This window comes from Drosophila montana, unplaced genomic scaffold, assembly GCF_035044405.1.
Source record: "Drosophila montana isolate Dmon_TW-CO22-7 unplaced genomic scaffold, ASM3504440v1 contig_2781_1, whole genome shotgun sequence".
Lineage (NCBI taxonomy): Eukaryota > Metazoa > Arthropoda > Insecta > Diptera > Drosophilidae > Drosophila > Drosophila montana.
In genome coordinates this window covers 17987-35868 of record NW_026997652.1, presented here as the reverse complement: position 1 = coordinate 35868, position 17882 = coordinate 17987, and positions in this window count along the sequence as shown.

Below are 17882 nucleotides of genomic sequence, written 5' to 3'. Positions count from 1 at the left end.
AGGGTCCAACATATGTTTCGGTTCCCAAATCCCAGGTTTGAATATTTAAGTCTCCAGTTTGGCTGCCGTGGTTGTTGGTGTTACTTTTCATTTTGTTTTTGTTGGTTTTTACATTTGACAATTTGTCAGTTCATTGAATTAAATAGTCGCAGCGGCTATTGATTTTCAATTTAAATAATTCTAGTGGTCCCTTTTGCTGCAAATCATCCTAATTAAAATTGAAAGCTAGCCAATTAGACGATTCCAAAAATATTTCTGCATAAATTGCATTTCCATGGCCATTTCCCGGATTTCTGGGTAACTTCAAACTTTTGATTAGCACAGTAAAAAAAATTATTTAAAAAAAAAATTTGTTATGTATATATACAGCTTATCCTTATTTTTTATATGCACACAAAAAAATAAATATTTTTTCTGATGATATTTTGCAAAAATTGTTGCTCTTTGCTTTGGCTGGAGCTGCTCGTCGCTGTTGTCGCTTAATTAACAATATTTAACTGAGACAATGTTCTGGCCGTCGTACCGCTTTTATAGCTGCAGGTGTCGCCGTCGGCGTCGCTGTCGCCGCTGACGTTGGCTGCGCCGTCAGCTTTGCTGCTGGCGTCGCATCCCCCACAAAGTTGCCGTTGCCATCGCTGCTGTCAAGTTTTCAACTACCTGCTGGTCAGCGCATGGAGACGCCCACACACACACACATATGCACACATGCACACACACACACACATACCGCACTGGACAGCGGGCAAGCGTCAGCGAAGTCTTACATGTGTGTGCGTGCTTGTGTGCGTGTGTCCGTGCGTGTGCGTGTGTGTGTGTGTGTGTGCTTGTAACTAACTTTGTAATATTATTAGACGGTTTTAGTGTGCGGCTGTTGGCTGTGCCTTGACCAGCCGTTGCGAGGGGGCTGGCGGGGTCAGCTGCGATGTTGGCAAAAAGTCGCTGCCTACTTTTAGGCGCAGGTCGATTGCACATTTGCTGCAAATCAAAAATGCTGCAATAACAACATAAGGAACATGCAACATATGTGAAGAAGAGCGCAGCGGAAGAAGCAACAAAGGAAAACTGAAATCATTGGGGCAGGTTAGTGAGAAGCAGCCCCGCCCAGCGCCCCCTGCCCACTCTTTACAGCCACAAAGTTGATTAAGAAACATGATGCCGCCACGAGCTATGCAATTGCAACTCCATGTGCAGAGCACTTTGCCACACTTTGCCACACTTTGCCACAGTTGCCCCATTGCATTTGCATGCCGCCCAACGGGGTGGCTTGCGCTTAGCCACCTTCAGATTGGGGACGCCCAGCGGGTGAATCTGTAGAAAACACGTAACACAAACGAAATAAAAAAGAAAAAGAACAACGGCAAAAGAAACAGAAACAAAGGCCAAAATGCATAAAAAGAACGGTAAAATTAAATAACATTGTTCTATGCAAGCGACACCTTTAGCCGCACACATGCACACACATGCACACGCACGCACACATACAGAAGAGCTCTGCTACCCCTCCCCGCCGCAGCTGTACCGATCACTTGTATGGCATCGCCGTTTGGAATGCTTCGCTGCGCTGCGCCCGTATAACGGGGCCTCTCTGCCCGTGTGGGGAATCTCAACAAGGTAACGCAGCGGACAGCAGCTTAAAGAAACAACAACAACCACAACAATAGAGGGGGCGGGGGTGGAGAGTAGAGAGTCGGTGCTTAGCGAAAATGGCGCGTATCGAGTGACAGATTGTCTGCGGCAAAGAGGCCAGCAGGGGTGCGGGGTGTGGAGTGTTGTTGTTGTTGTTGTGCTCGCTTCTTCTTCTTTAGCAGCTGCTTCTTCTGCTCGCTTGCGTTCCTGTTGTTGTTGTTGTTGTTGTTGTTCTTGCGAAACCATAATTTTCAAAGCAGGCGTCACTCACACACACGCTCACTGGCCACACAGTTTTTGACACATTCGTTCGCGCTGTCTCTTTTCCACTCGGCTGCGTTTGATTGTCTGTGTGTGTGTGTGAGTGTGCTCGCTCTTGTTGTCAGGATAAATATATTATGAAAATCCTTGATATGCGAGAAATCTATTCAACTGACGTCCGTAATCAACTGGCGGATAATTCATTTGGACTTTTTACGCAACGGTTAACACAGGTGCAGCACCGGTAAATTATACCACGCTTATTTGCTGAGGGAACAAATAAGTAATGAAAATTATATAAAATATGAAAGCGATTCTTCCAGTAGGGATATCGCTTTTTAATGGTTTTCTGTCTGCCAGCGGGACTTCGTGGGGGGTTTCCAAGAAACTTATCTAGGGGAAAACGTATCACTTGACGTATACGTAATATTCGATATGCGTCAATTTGTCCGTCCATGCATTCGTCTCTTTATGAAGACGTCCTAAAAACTTAAGTTACCATTTTAAGTTGATCGATAGTTGGCTCCGATTCTCTTAAATCGATAAATATCGGCAATCAGCTTAGAATTCTTGCAGCTGCAGTCGCAAAATCTCGTTCAGCTTCAAGCTTCAAGCTTTAGTTGCCTCTCGTTCTATCCCTATATTAGGGCCCGACCCAATGTATGGATCAGGGGAGAAGAGGAAGCACAAGTGCTGTGTGTGCCTATGTGTGTTTGTTTTCCTTAACTTGGGCTCTTAATATAATATTTTTTATTTGAATATCACGAATAGATCCAGTTAGCTGGTTCAAACTCAAAACAAGTACGAATGTGGCTTCCGTATAAGAAGACAATTACACGGAAATAAAAATTGTATTTTACATTTATTTCTTGATTTAGGGCTTAAATTAAATATCTGGAATATCGATTTCGAATTGAATTGCTTAAATTATATTTTGTTTTTATAACAAATTCTTTTTATGCTTAAAGTCCATTGAAAAAGAGAGAGAGAGAAAATGAAGTGGAATGGAATTTTGCAATCTAGATATTTACTTAATTTGTTTAAAAGATCTAATCGTAATATCATTCTACATTTATCTATGTCATTCCATATATATGTGTCATATCTTGTCATATCTTGTATTTATTTTTTTTTTTATGTTTAAGATAACGTTCCTCCGTTCCCCTCATTTCTGTAGGCACAGCTTTATTTTGACATGCATGAATACAGTTTCTGGGCCCTCAAGATATCTTCAGCACACTTGACACTTACGATTTTAGGCATTATTCTTATATGCGAGGCAAATCCTGTCAAAATCGGGCTGCCATCTCATATATTTATTGAGATTTATCCTGGAGAATTGTTCGGTTCTTCTGTGAGCTTTGTTTCTTAAACAAACTGAATAATTACCTTTTTCTTCTATATGATATTATATTGTCAGTCATTTTATACAGAACCATTTGAAAGATCGTGTGTGAATAATAACGAGCTTTATTATTCCCCCAACACAGCTCCAAAACCGTATCAAATCGAACAACTATATGGCTATCATATGGCTTCTATGGGAACAAGGCGTTCTTTATTGTTCCAATATCCTGTTACCAGCAAGAAGGGCATATTAGTTGTTTGCAAGGCATGCAACTCCGACCGAGCTGAGTCGTCGATCCAACCAAGTCTGTATATATACCTATATTCAACCAAGTCTCTATATACAAACACATATATATATTTTGTCAGAGTTGCGTTACGTCATAGTGCGCTGATTATTTCGTTAAAACCAGCCAGTGTTGGAAAATGCGCAGGACTTGAGACTTTGTACAGTGCAGTGCTTTGTCGTGACTGTACGTCAATTGAGCTGATTTGAGAGCAAATCTTGCGAGACAGCACGCGAACGCTCTCAAGCTTGTTGGAAGAGCAAAGCCTACCGCATTAAAGAAAGCAATACTTTCTTTATTCAAATCCGATACATTTATATATATATATATATATTTGCAACATAAATATATTGAAATTTCTCATTTCCATTCCTTGCATAATATCGATAAGTATCGATTTTGAAACATGGCTTTTTAAGCAATTCGCGGAGATTACTATAACTAGAACTAGACGCCCAGCTATGCATGTAGGTTCTCGAATAGTTCAGTTAATTTTTTTAATAGCACCAACCCGTAGTACGATAATTTGAAAAAATCCCATTTTGAATGCTAGAGCCATCTGCATTGGGCTAACAAACACATTTGGTTACCATATTAAAAGGGTGCAACTTTCAGAAAGTTCAGACCAAAAACACTCGAGTTACTTCAGGAGTTACTGGAGTTACTCGGGAACGCGTTGCTTGATAAATCGAGCAAAGGCAAGAAGCAGCGCAAGCACGTGTTTGTGTCTGTGTGTGTGTCTCTATGTAGGGAGGGAAACTAGGAACAGTGTATAGCTAGTACACAGTCGGGGATACCCGATTCGGAACTGGATACAGGGTATTAGCTAGTCCCGACTTGAGCAGTCATTTTGTCGCAAACTATTTCGCCTGCTCGCTCTCTCTCTCTCTCTCTCTCTCTCCATCTTGACTGGAAGTTAAAAACTTGTCGATTTTAATCAATATTCATAAACAATTTTGGTATTAAAATGCACACGCAACCACACACACACCCACACACACACACACACGCACCTTGTGTCACTTTGTCATGTTGAGGTTTATTTTTACTTGCCGTTTTGGACAGCTCCTCGTGTTGAAGGTTGGTTGAGGTGTTGTGGCTCAGTGTCCTGCTGCGCGTGCACGTCAGCCGTGTCCTTTGCAGCTCGGCACAGCCGGGGGATGGGCGGCATACAGAGAGAAAGAAGAATGGTTGCGAGGCCAAGTGCAAGCAAACGGACGACGTCAATGCAACACGCGTGCAACAAAAGCGCGACAGGAACGGCAACAAATTGTTGCAGCCAAGACGCGCCCCAAAGGATCAGCAAAAGCGGCCGTTTTTGGCAAGTTGGCTTCTGTGGGAAACTGCGAAAGTGCGAAATTGCGAAACTGGGACACTGGGATTTGGCTTTGTGGGCTCGCCAGCAGCCCACACTTCACGTCCCCCTCCTAGCCCATCGAGTGGCTGCCAAGCGCTTTGATGACGTCACAGACTTTTTGCGGCTTCGGCTGTTGGCTTCGGCTTGGCTTTGGTTTTGCCTTTTTTGGCACTCGCCTCGGCAGTGGGTTAGTGTGCTGCCTGGTCCTGACCTGCGCCTGGCCCCGGCCCTGATGCTGTTCGCGCCGTGCCCGCCGTCGATGACAATGACGTCAGCAGGCTTGGCGGGTAAACGGCCTCTGTCAGCGAGTCACATGTTGCTGGCACACAGCCACAAGACGCACACCAAGACGCACACTCCCAGCAGCAGCAGCAGCAGCAGCAGCAGCAGCAGCAGCGGCGCCTGTTGGCAGGCAACGCTTTTTGCTGCGGCTTCTTGCTCCCGCTGCTTGGCTCGTTGCCCGCTTAAAATAGTTGGCAATTACTTGGTTTATGCTATAAACTCAGGCCGCAACACTGCAAATCGCTTGGCTGAAGTTATACCACATAATTTGGTCTGCTCAGCATTTCGCTTCAATTTTGCAGCATCATTTCCCAAATTACTCAACACTGTTTTTTGCCAAATTTCAAATTGCAATCAATGTTATTTTGGGAACATCTCTTGAGCTGTCTTTGAGGCTTCAGAGATTTTATGATTTATTTCAATATTTCTTCTTATCGTTTTTCTAACATTACTCAACACTTTTTTTGTTTGGCACAGTTTAACTCAAAAATTACCTTGAAATTGTAGCTAAAAATTTATTTGGGAAACATCTCTAGAGTTGGTTTCGAACTCTACAAGCTTTAAACAGTTATCTTTTTTATTATATTTTCAAGTTTTCAATCTTTTTTCCCACATTATTCAACACTCTTTATGTGTTACTCACCATCTTTTGTTTGTGAATTTGTAACGAAAGAGTTTTTGGGAACATCTCTGAAGTTTTGTTTTGAGGCATTATTCAACACTTCATAAGTTGTTTGGGACAATTTAACCAAAAATTACACTGAAATTTTAGCTAATTTTGATTCAGGAACTTCTCCAGAGTTGGTTTCCAACTCTACGAACTGTAAACAGGTATTTTCTTTAATATTTAATAAATATTTAATCTTTTTGCCACGTTATTCAACACTTTTTGTGGGTTTAATTTATCTTTTCGCGAAAATGTTCGTGAAATTGTAAGAAATGCATTTTTGGGAATATCTCTAGAGTTGTAAGGCCAAGAGCCTTAAATACTTATTTTTTGTACAAATTCATTAAAATATTTGCACATTTTTCCCTTGAATTCCCCAACACTCATTATGAGCTTGGCAGCTTGACGCAGCAAACTTTACCGAATGTGTTTTGGAGATAATCTCCGCAGCACACTTTGCTTTGTGGCCTTAAAACGTGCAACAATTTTTAAATCCTTGCAAACTTCGCAGCTTTTCCCCATTTTTATTGTTTTTTTTTTTAAATTACCGAACACTCTTTTTAAGTAGCTTAGCAGCTTTATGCAAAAATTTTCGAGAAACTATATTGAAAGTGATTAAGTGCGCGTCCGTTCCTCTGGAGTTTGTTTTGAACTCTAAAAGCATGCAACAGTTTTTATTTTCGCTTTTTGCATATTTCGCATATTTTTATATATTTTTTCTTAAATTTATAAGTAGCTTAGCGAAGTGTTGAAAACTGTACGTAAAATTGTTGGCAAAGTGCTTTTTGTTAATAACCCTAGAGTTCTCTGTGCTTGGCGCCCGAAAGCATGCAACATTTGTTTGCAAACAGACGGCTTGTGTTTAAGAGAAGAGTTTATGTTAAACATACACAATATAAGAATAAATATGACTTAAGGCTGCGGGTCAGAAGTTTTTCGGTTGACGATTTTTCAACTTCAAATGCATTTATGTATATACAAATATATATTTATATATAAATATAAAGCTAGTAGCTAAATGTTGCACGAATAGCAAATGATATATTTAGGGACTATGCTGAATATAAGTTGTTTACGATAGTAGCTAAGCCTATATTTTGGAGTTAGTTCAGAAACTGGCGATTTATTGTTAAATTCTCGCCATCTTTTCAGCTTCGCCAGTTGCCTGTATTTTTAATAACTGGCAAATGCCCCGTATATTTTCTCCCTGTTTCCGAATTTTCTTCATTTACGATCCACATTTTTTCACCAGAATAAGTCATATATAATATTTGCAGTAATTAAACTCAAAATGTAGTTAATATTTCTAGCTAAATGCTCTGTATTAAGCATTTTTGATGGCTAAAAAAGGTCAATTCTCAATTTCATCAGCAACGTTGAAACTAACAGCAAAAGGTTGAACAATTGTCGACATTTTGCACAGCCTTGCATTTCGGATAGAAATAAAATTAATCACTTAACTATTATATTTATATAAATAATGTAATTTATATCGCTTTGTGTCATATTTTAATCGCTTATAATTCTAAACAATTTATTTACCAATAAGAGATAATATATATATATATATAGTATTGAAGTTTTAGGATTTGTTGCTGGCGCCACAAAGTATGCTATTGAAATTGTGGCGAAAACGTATTTGAGAACGGGCCACAATTCTGGAAAAGATCGCCGCAAGCTGCGCTTACCAATTCTTAAATCTATATATGTAAGTATATGCCATAAATTTGTATCTTTATTTAAACAAACTTGCCAATTTCTGGCACAATCAAAGAATTTCGAAATTTACAATTTTTGCTTACTTACAATGTTTGTCACTTATTTATTTTTGATTTATTTATACACTTGATCGTTCGATGTGCTCTTGTGGCTTGTTTGCCGCCGCACGGACGAGCTCAACGTGTCAAGTTTTCAAATTTCTAATTCGCTCAAAACTTGATTAGTGGAACTCGTACGTAGGGCAGAAGCGCGAGCTGCTTCCTGTAGGGACACCAAATGGAATTTCAATTTCGTTATCAACTTACTCAGATGGCGATTCACTGATTCACACTGATCAACACTGGCAGCAACAAACAACAACAACAAAAATGACAAGTGTGTACAAAAAAAAAATTGAAGAACAGGAAAAAAAATAGAGAAGAACATATTATTCTGTATGTTCTGTGGCTAATGTTGGCTGTGGTCAGAGAGATTGACGAACTGGTTGGTTTGGAGACGAATTTCCGACTGATGTTACCAAATGCGCCAGCCTTAAAAAGTAAACCCGTGCGTGCCCAGACGCCAGCAGATTTCCCAACGCTGGCAGCGACGCCGGCAGCGCGGCAAAGCGCTGCTGTCGCACAGAGTGTCCTTTGCAGCGCCGAGTGCCCGCGACTTGGCTGCTGCTGCTGCTGCTGCTGCTGCTGCTGCTGCTGCTGCCTCTGTTGCTTCTGTTGCTGCTGCCTCTGTTGCTGCCTCTTTTTCTCAATGAAGTTTCATGTGCCCCGGCCTTCTGTGCCCGCTGCAGCCTGCCCGGCGCCCTTGCCGCCGCCTGCTGCTCGCCTTAGCTTTTGCCGCACCTTGGCTGCGCCGCCTCATATCCTGTGAATGAATGCCAGCTATGACGTCATCGGAGCACAGCAACAAAATACAGGCCGAATTCAGTTCGTGCGCGCGCTTTCGCTTTCGTCAGAGACGGCGACGGCGACGGCGACGGCCTCGCCAGTAGGTCACTGTGTTAGCAGCATCCCGCAGACAGCCAATCGATGCTTGGCGCGCTCCTTTCCCCCTCCCCCGCCAGTGTTGCACAAAATAAGCCGAATCTTATGCTCCAAAAAAGCTAGCAGCACAGGCAAAGAGAGTTAGCCAAAAAGAAGCTGAAACAGGCAGAGTGCTGCCTACTTTTGCGCAGTTTTCTTTGAAGCAGTTGGCAACGCTTTCGCGCTGGCTTCGGCAACGTTCGACTTTTTATTTCATTGATTTCTTCTATCTCTGTGAAAAGTCATATGCTTGCTAAAAGCTAGCCAAAAATAGCTGAAACAGACGAAGAGAGAGCTAGCCGAAAAGAGCTGAAACAGACAAAGTGCTGCCTACTCTTGCGCATTTTTCTTTGATGCAGTTGGCAACGCCTTTGCGCTGGCTTCGGCAATGTCTGCTTAATTTATCGTCTATTATCTATGAGAAAATGCTGATGCTCACTAAAAGCTAGCCAAAAGTAGCTATAAAGCCAAAGTGATGCCAGCCTTACGCAGTTTTCTTTGAAGCAGTTGGCAATTCGAATTCTCTGGTTTGACACTTTATTTCATTGATTTCTTCTTCTATCTCTGTGAAAATGCTTATGCTCACTAAAGGTTAGCAAAAAATAGCTGAAACAGGCAAAGAGCTGTCAACTTTTCCGTAGTTGTTGTTTGCAACAGTTGGCAACGCTCTCTTTCTCTCTGTCTTGGGCAATGCTTGCCTTTTTATTCATTTATTTCTTCTGTTATCTATAAGAAAAGCTGGCCGAACATGGCTGAAACAGGCAAAGAGAGTTAGCCAAAAAGAAGCTGAAACAGGCAAAGTGCTGCCAACTTTTGCGCAAATTTTCTTGAAGCAGTTGGCAAGGCTCTCGCGCTGGCTTCGACGATGTTGCCTTTTATTTCTTCTCTTATTGTCAATGCGAAAATGTTGCCCTCACATTTTTTTTTTTTTGTTAGCTTTGAACTAGATGTAAAAAAACGAAAAATAAATTTAAAAGCTAAAATAAACGCTCTAAAAAATATATAAAAACATATTTGGAACAAGCTAAAAGCTAAATCTGAAAGAAAAGTGCCGCTAAAACTAGCCAAAACTAGCTGAATTGCCAGCCCTTTCCCCAGCTGCGGCCCGGCGTGGCACGCGTTGGGGCAACGTGGCGCGGCAACGTGATACGGCAACGTGGTGCGGCAACGACATTTGTCGCTGGCGACAGCGAATGATAATACTCGAATACATGCTTGGCGCTTGGCGCTTGGCGCTTGCAGCACTTGGAGCAGGTGGAGCTGCTTTCGGGCCAGCCGGAGCTTGCAGGCTGCGATGACGTCGACACCTGTTTGACCATTGCCACAGTTTCGTGGCGCACACACACACACACACACACACACATGCACACATGCATCTATTTGACACTTTGACCTTATACTGGCAGCTGGGGCATGCTGTTGATACGGCCTGGCATACCCGCCCCAGCTTATGCTCCACGACCTTCGCAAATTTATTTTTAGTGCGTTTCTCTCTAAAAATACGCAAACGGGGTCAGCGCCAGTCGAGCAGCAACACAACTTTTGCGAATGCTGCAACTTCACACACACAACAGACACACACACACACATACAACACACACACACACACACAGCCCGACTAATGATTACTCCAACGACAGCTGCCAATTGCCAGTCAATTTGAATTGCATTTGCATATGCGTCACATCTCGCTAAGAATTGGGGCCTCCGGGCTGGGATTGGATTTGTGATTGGGCTTGTGATTGGGTTTGGGCTTGCCGCGCATTGTCAACGCGTGTGCATCAGGCATCAGGCAACCTGATTTGCAATCCAAAATCTATTTTTACTTTGCCGCATTTGTCAAATTAGACGCTGTCTTTCACACACACAATTAGATATGTATATCTGCAGTATATCGTTTGCCATTTATTTATATACTCAATTACGGACAAAAGATTGACGTTTATTTAATTTTAATTTTAAGCAAAAATAACGTTAAGTGAGAGTGCTCTGGTTGGCGGTGCCCGACTGGGAGGTAGCCAGAACCCAGCTCGAGCAGCTTCCTCAAGCTATCTTTTACACACACACATATATATATATATATAGACACACACACATATATATATATTCTTGATCAGCATCAATAGCCGAATCGATCTAGCCACTTACGTCCGTCTGTCCGTCTTTCTCTCCGACCATCTGTCTGCATTTGGTGTTGGTAGAAGAAGTTTGAGGGCATCTCCTAGTCCTCCGACGAATTTAGCTCGGACTATGTGTGGGTATCCATATAGTTATCGATTTCAAATCAGCTCTTTCTTAAATTTCTATATAAATGAGATATGCGTTAGGCAATGTTTGTGTTGACAGCTGTCTTTGTCAGCAAAACTTCGGTGCCTAGAGTCCGATCCTTATGAAAATTTCAGGGCTTCAATATGGCAACCAAATGTGTACATATAACAACGCAGAAGACTCTGCCTTTTTAATTGTCCAATGTTAAAGAAGAAGTATCAAAAAAGTAAAATATTTTATGCTATACAAGAACCTATATACCCAGTTTAATGTATTTAGTTCTATTAAACTGCGAGTTAGGCCAAAAAAGCGATTCTTAAAATCGATTTATATCGAAGCATTGCAAATGGGACGATAAGGATAAACACTTGGTATGCAAAAGCATAGAGCATATATTTTACATTCCTTGCCTTTAATAAATATATTTATGGGCTGTCTCTGTTGACCGGGAATATACATAAATACATACATATTATACCTATGGGGTCTCTTAGCCTTGGGGATATTCTCCTGATATTTTGTCAGCCTAATAATCAGTCGATAATTAAAATATTATTTGTTTTTGTATTGAATAACAATCTGTTTGTATCTGAGCAAAATCGAAGCAACATTTGGGCAACTATAACTTATAATAAGTACCATAGAAATAAACAGTCGAATAAGTTTAAGCATGGAAGCTTTCTCTTTTCTTATGCAAATGAATTAGCTGGGTGCGCTTCAGAGTCTCCAAAAACTTGGCAATCGGTCTGGTTTTAATATTCCAGCATATTTCATAAAGTATTGTATAATGTGAAAATCGCTTAAAGCCTTTGCACGGCGAGCAGCTGCATTTTTGCATTTAAGCTCCCATGGATTTTCATCCCACTCACTTGTCCAGGGTTCGTAATAATAATGCTAACAAAAAGAATGCGATTCTATGAAAAATTCCTAGAATATTTCCCCTTTGCACAATGAAGGCACAAGCTTATCATTCTGAGTATTGTGCGTCAGCAAAAAAAAAGCGAGAAAAAATGAAATAATAAAAAATAAATTCAGTGCGCTGAAGTATCGAGCATAATGCACTTGAATGTATTATTGCTGGCATCGTATCTAATTCGCAATTTAATAAGCTCTTCAATAACAGTCGAGTAATTGCCTGCAATTTCAAGGGGGCTCCAGTTAAGCTGCGATGCAAAACAATAGCCGCCCGTCGTGTGCGCTGAGTTGGCCGCTCTCAGTTTACCTGCAATTTCTCAGAATAATTCCCGCTGTTATCACAAGGGGTCTTAAACTAAATCCTGAAAAAAATGTTGGCCCACATTTAAGTCGGGAACGGGTGTGTTGGGTACAGTTACGTTGGGAGCATTAAAGAGCTGTATACTAAGATTGAAAATACTCACAAAAATAGGAACATAGAATCCATCTAAAGCTTAGAAGTGACAAATGGAACATGGAACGGGATTTAAGACGGGAATCTTAATTACAGAGGAACAGCTAAAATGGAATGTGCTGCAGAATATGAGCTGCTATATGGAGTAGAAAACAGAATGGATATGAGAATAGAACACAGAGCGGAACGTGGATCGGAACACCAAGTGGGAAATGGAAATGGGAATGGAGCACAATGTGAAACATAGAATAGAATTCTCAGTGAAATATCATATGGAATACAAAGTGAAACATAGAGTCACAAAGGGCAGACAGAGAGGAATGGAACACAGAATGGAACACATAATGGATGATGTAATGGAACGTGAATTATACAATTATACAAAACAGTGGAACATCAAGTGAAACATAAACTGGAAAACGAATGTGAAATTCAGAATGGAACACAACGTAAAATACATAATGGAACACCTATCGAATCTTGCATGGAACATAGAAGATAAAGTGGAACATAGAATGGGAGACAAAGTTATGTACAGAATAGGGGACAAAATGGAATCGAACATATAATTGGACACATAATAGAAGATGTTATGGAACGTGGTTAAGCATAAAGTGAAATTTAGAATGCTACACAAAGTGGATCCTTCAGTGGATCACAGACTCGTACACTAGAACATAGAATGGAACGTGGGTGAAAGTATAGAATGTGAAAGTGAAATATAGAATGGAACACAAAGTGTAAATTAAATTGGAATGAAACTGAAACCTGGATGAAGTACAAAATGAAATATAGAATGGAACACAAAGTGGAATATAAAATGATATACTTAGTGAAACATAGAATGGAACATTAATCGAACACAGCATGTAGCATAGAATCAAATCCAAAGTAAATCCATTGAAAAGGGCGAAATGGAACATAGAATGGAACATGGGATGCAGCCACAATGCGGTTAAGAAAATGTGGAACAAAGAACGGAACCTGGGTGAATTACAAAATGAAATATAGAATGGGACACAAAGTGGAACCTCAAATGAAACACAGAATGGAACACTTATCGAACATTGAAAGGAACATGGAATCAAATCCAATGCATGGAATAGAAATGGAACATAGAATGGAACACGGTTAAGTAAATGGCAACTTATTTGGGACATTAAAAGCGAGCTGTAGCAATCCTTAAAAGCCTGTCTTTCGCAGCAGCTCGTTATCCGATCGTCACGAATGCATTCAATTGACAAATCTATTCCTATAACTTCTTTATTTATATATATGTGTATATACTATATATGATTTTCATCAAACTCGAGCTGCATTTTTCTGCTTCTTTATTTCGGGCAAATTCCAAAAATAAACGCCAATGCCAGCAGATGACGCCTGTCAGCTAATTTTGTGCATCATGGAGCTGGGGCCATCTTTCCATGCACGCTCACTGTGCACTGTGTGCGTGTGCTCTGACCATGTCCAGCGGCCTCTCTTAAAAAGGTGGGAGGGTGGAAGGAGGGGGGGAGGGGGTGGTGGTGGTTCGGCGAACCAAATCCATTGATGACGCGTGCTGGCCGCAAATTTCATTCACAAAACTGCAAGTGCTGCAGTTCAAGGCGAATCCGGGCACGGGCCACAAAATGCCAGCTGCTAACGTCAGAAACCGCCAAAAAGGAATCCGAAACCGAAACTCAATTCAAATCGGATGCAGTCGAAAACAAAAGCCAAGAGCGACCTTCGTGCGCACAAGCGTGTCGAAGGGGGAAGGGCTGAAAGGGTGGAGGTGGCAAGATTCAATGGGCTACAGGATTAGGCACTGCAACTGATGGCGGCTCGAACCTTGCTGGACATCAATTAGCCGCCATTTGGCTAAGGCATTGTTGTTGCCGACGTCGCAGTCGCTGCTGGCGTCGCTGCTGGCGTCGCAGCTGGCAATGGTCAATGACGTCATCGCCGGTTTTCAGTGACGTACGCAAAGTGAAACTAGTGCAAGTTGTTGAGCTGCCGCTGCGTCCGCGCCCGTACCCGCACCTGAAACTGCGCCAGCTGCAGCCAGCTCCATGCACAGCAGCCTGCACGTCATCTATGCAAGGCGTCTCTCTGTGTGTGTGCGCGTGTGTGTGTGTGTGTGTGCGTGTGTGCGCGTGTAACCTTATATAGGTCACACGGAGCGGCGGCGGCGGCAACGGCGTCAAACTGCTGTCAGGTAGAGCGCAAGGCCAATGGGGTCGCAAACACTGGCAACACTTGCCGTGGGTCTGGCCCTGGGCGTGGGCGTCGATTGGGGCGTGGTCGTGGACGGGCTGCAGCGGGCAGCGGGCAGCGACTGCACTTATGACGTTTGTTTTGCTTTGACGCACTCTGAAAGCCCCAATAGCGCACATGAGTGTGCCATATGTGTGTGCGTGTGTGCGTGTGTGTGTGTGTGTGTGTGTGTGTGAACCCTTAATTCTTACCTTGCCTTGTTCAACACAGACCCACCGCCGGTGCGCCCGCCGTTTCCTGTTTGCCAAAGTCCAAAAATAGCACACAACAAAAACTTGACCAAAAAGCAAAACAACAATAACAACACACACACACACACAATCAGAAGAGAAAGCAATATCGAGCATCATAAATTTCGTTAGCCATTTACTAAAAATCTGTTCAAAACTGTTTCAAACGGTTTTTCAGCATAAAAATAGCCGCCATGAACAGCAGAAGAGGCAGCAGCGACAGCGACAGCGAAAGCCCCTTCAAAACAAATCTTGCGGCATAGACGAACTGCTCGAGCGCCTGCTTTAAAGTATTTCATCGGGTTTTGACCAAGCATAAACCTAAAATCAATATTTCAATTGGAAAAATTAACCGAAATATTTCATTTCTATGCTTTAAAGAATTTTTTCTGACCGAACGATTGACTGACTGACTGTTTCACTGTCTGATTGACTGACTGATTGACTGACTGATCGATGATCAATGCCAGGAGCTGTGATCTAATAATATTCTTAATACTTATTCATTTGCCATTTCATTGTTGTTTTCTTTGTGAATGCTAAAAAATTCAATGAAATTTAAAAATTGCTCTTGGGGTTTGAACCAGCGACCTCTTCATTGCTAGTTCGATGTTCAGACGTTGTTGTTTTTTATACATACAAACTTGGATGTTCTCTCCCACATGGAGGTCAAATTTTCCTTCATTCATATATTCTATTTATATAACCTTATGAAATCTTGTAGGACTAAGTTTTAAAGACCTCTAGAGATTTGTTTAGGAAACTTAAAACCAAGCACAAGCTGCGCTTGTAACACTTCTCATTAGGAACTTCAGGTGTGCTTCTTCGTAAAAAGTACTATTCTATTTATTCTTCATCCGTAGCCAAATGTTAGTGTGTATCTGATGGATGCGATGGCTAGTGCGCTACATGGACGGCTGTCTAAAAGGTTCTATTAAAAACAAGACAAACAGAACGCGCCCGACAAAAGAAATAGAAATTCAAAATTCTCACAGATAAATGAAATTGAAAAACAACAACAAGCTGAGAAAATAATAATTTCGAAATACTCATGTGTAGACAATTTCGGCAACGAAATTCTTTTTGTGTTTTCAACACAAAGTTTACAGAGATCGCAGTAGATACACATTATATAGACATAGTATATAAAACTTATTTATGCTAGCTATATGCTAACCGTACGCCCACACAACATCACACACACACACACCCACACACACACACACACCCACACACATACCCACACACACACAGCACACACATGTTCATATGTATATGCTGGCACGTATTACCCAGCTTTGCTCGGGCGAGTTTCCTCTTTTGCCATATTTTAGACATTACTTAGCCAAGTTCTTAGTTCTTGGAAGTCGCCTGGAAGAAACTTGAAATTGTTTTCAAAAATGTTTCTTTTTGTCTTAAATGAATTTTCCTTAAGAGCCTTGTAAGAGAATTTGAGTACAAAACTTCACCTACAAAATCTTTGGATCCATTTCCATCAAGGAGGCGTGGATTTTGCGAAAAGTGTGAAACATGTCCTAAATAAATTTTCATTATGTCTGTGAGTCCATTTGGATATTATACAACAAACGTTCATTCATCAATCTTCTCCCAATTTACCATATTTGCGGGTCGAATTTACAAAAAGCCTGTGTTAGTTTTCATTTACAGCAGATGGGGTCACTACAGTAAGAATATCAGCTTTAGATCTTACGGTTTAAGCTGTGCATTGATCACCAATCTGTCAATTAGGCATCAGTTGATTTGTAATCAGTCAATCAATGCGTCAGTGAGTCAATCGGTCGGTCAGTCAATCAGTCAGTCACTCAGTTATTTAGGCAATCAGTCAGTCAGTCAGTCCATTAGTTAGTCAATCAGTCGGTCAATCAGTCAGCCATCAGCTAGTCAGCCAAACAGTTAGTCACTGAGTCAACAGGTAATCAGTCTGTCAATCAGTTAGTCAGTCAATTGGTCAATCAATTAATCATTCAACTAGTCAGTCAATCATTTAGTTAGTCATGCAATCAGTTTGTAACTCAGTCAGTCAATTAGTCAATCAATTATCAGTCAACTACTCAGTCAATCAGCTACTTAGTCAGTTAGTAAATCAGTCAGTCAATCAGTCAGTCAGTCATTGGCTAACCGGTTAGTCTTCAGTCAGTCAAGCAATAAGTTAGTCATTCAGTTAAACAGTCATCCATCAATCAGTAAATCAGCCAATTCAGTCAATCAGTTGCTCAATTAGTCAGTTAATAAGTTAGTTAGTCAATTGATCATTCAATCAAACTGATTGCCTGATAAATTAGTCAATATGTTAGTCCGTCAATCAGTCAGTCATCCAGTCAATTAGTTATTCATTCAATCAGTCAGTCATTTAGTCAGGACAACCAGTATTATATATAGAGATGTATATGTGTTAAAATATATATGCATGTATTATGTATCTGTGATTGAAAGTTTTTCTATTGCCTTTGTGGCTCGCTTTGAAAATGCTGCCAGGCTACATCAAAACAACAATAACAACGCCAAAAGCAACAAAAGCAACAGCAACAATAATTTAAGTTTGGGATTTTTGTGAAATTTTTGCACATTAGCACTGACTGCAAGGCAGCCGCTTATATCTGTATCTGTATCTGTGTTTGTATCTGTATCTGTATCTGTATATGTATCTGGCACTTGTGTGTTTGTATCTTGTATCTGTAACTTGTTCTGTGTCTGTTTTGTCCAATTTGTTTGTTCTCTGGCAGATTGCGCATACGACGCGTTGCAGCGTCATCTTCACATAGCCATTGCCAAAATACAGATGTATATATATTTATGTTCATACATTAGACGTAACTATACATATATATGTATATATATATATATATATTTATATATATATACGTATCTATGCTATATAATATCAGATATATGCTGACTTGTTTGTTTCATTTTGTTGAATCCGTTTGAGTTGACCAATTAAAAACTTTGCTTGTTTTTCTACTAAGCAGGGAGTTGAAAATTTCTCAAAAGTACCTTTTAAGTTTAGAATAATGTAATTAATTTTTATTTTATTATTAATTCTCGTACAATAATTCTATTTGGCATTCGATTGATTTGAAGAAGTTGGCTTAAGTTGAGGTCCAGGCTCTGAAAAAATGACTATCTTTATATTTAAAGCTGTTTAACTGACTGATTGATTGACTGACTTATTGATT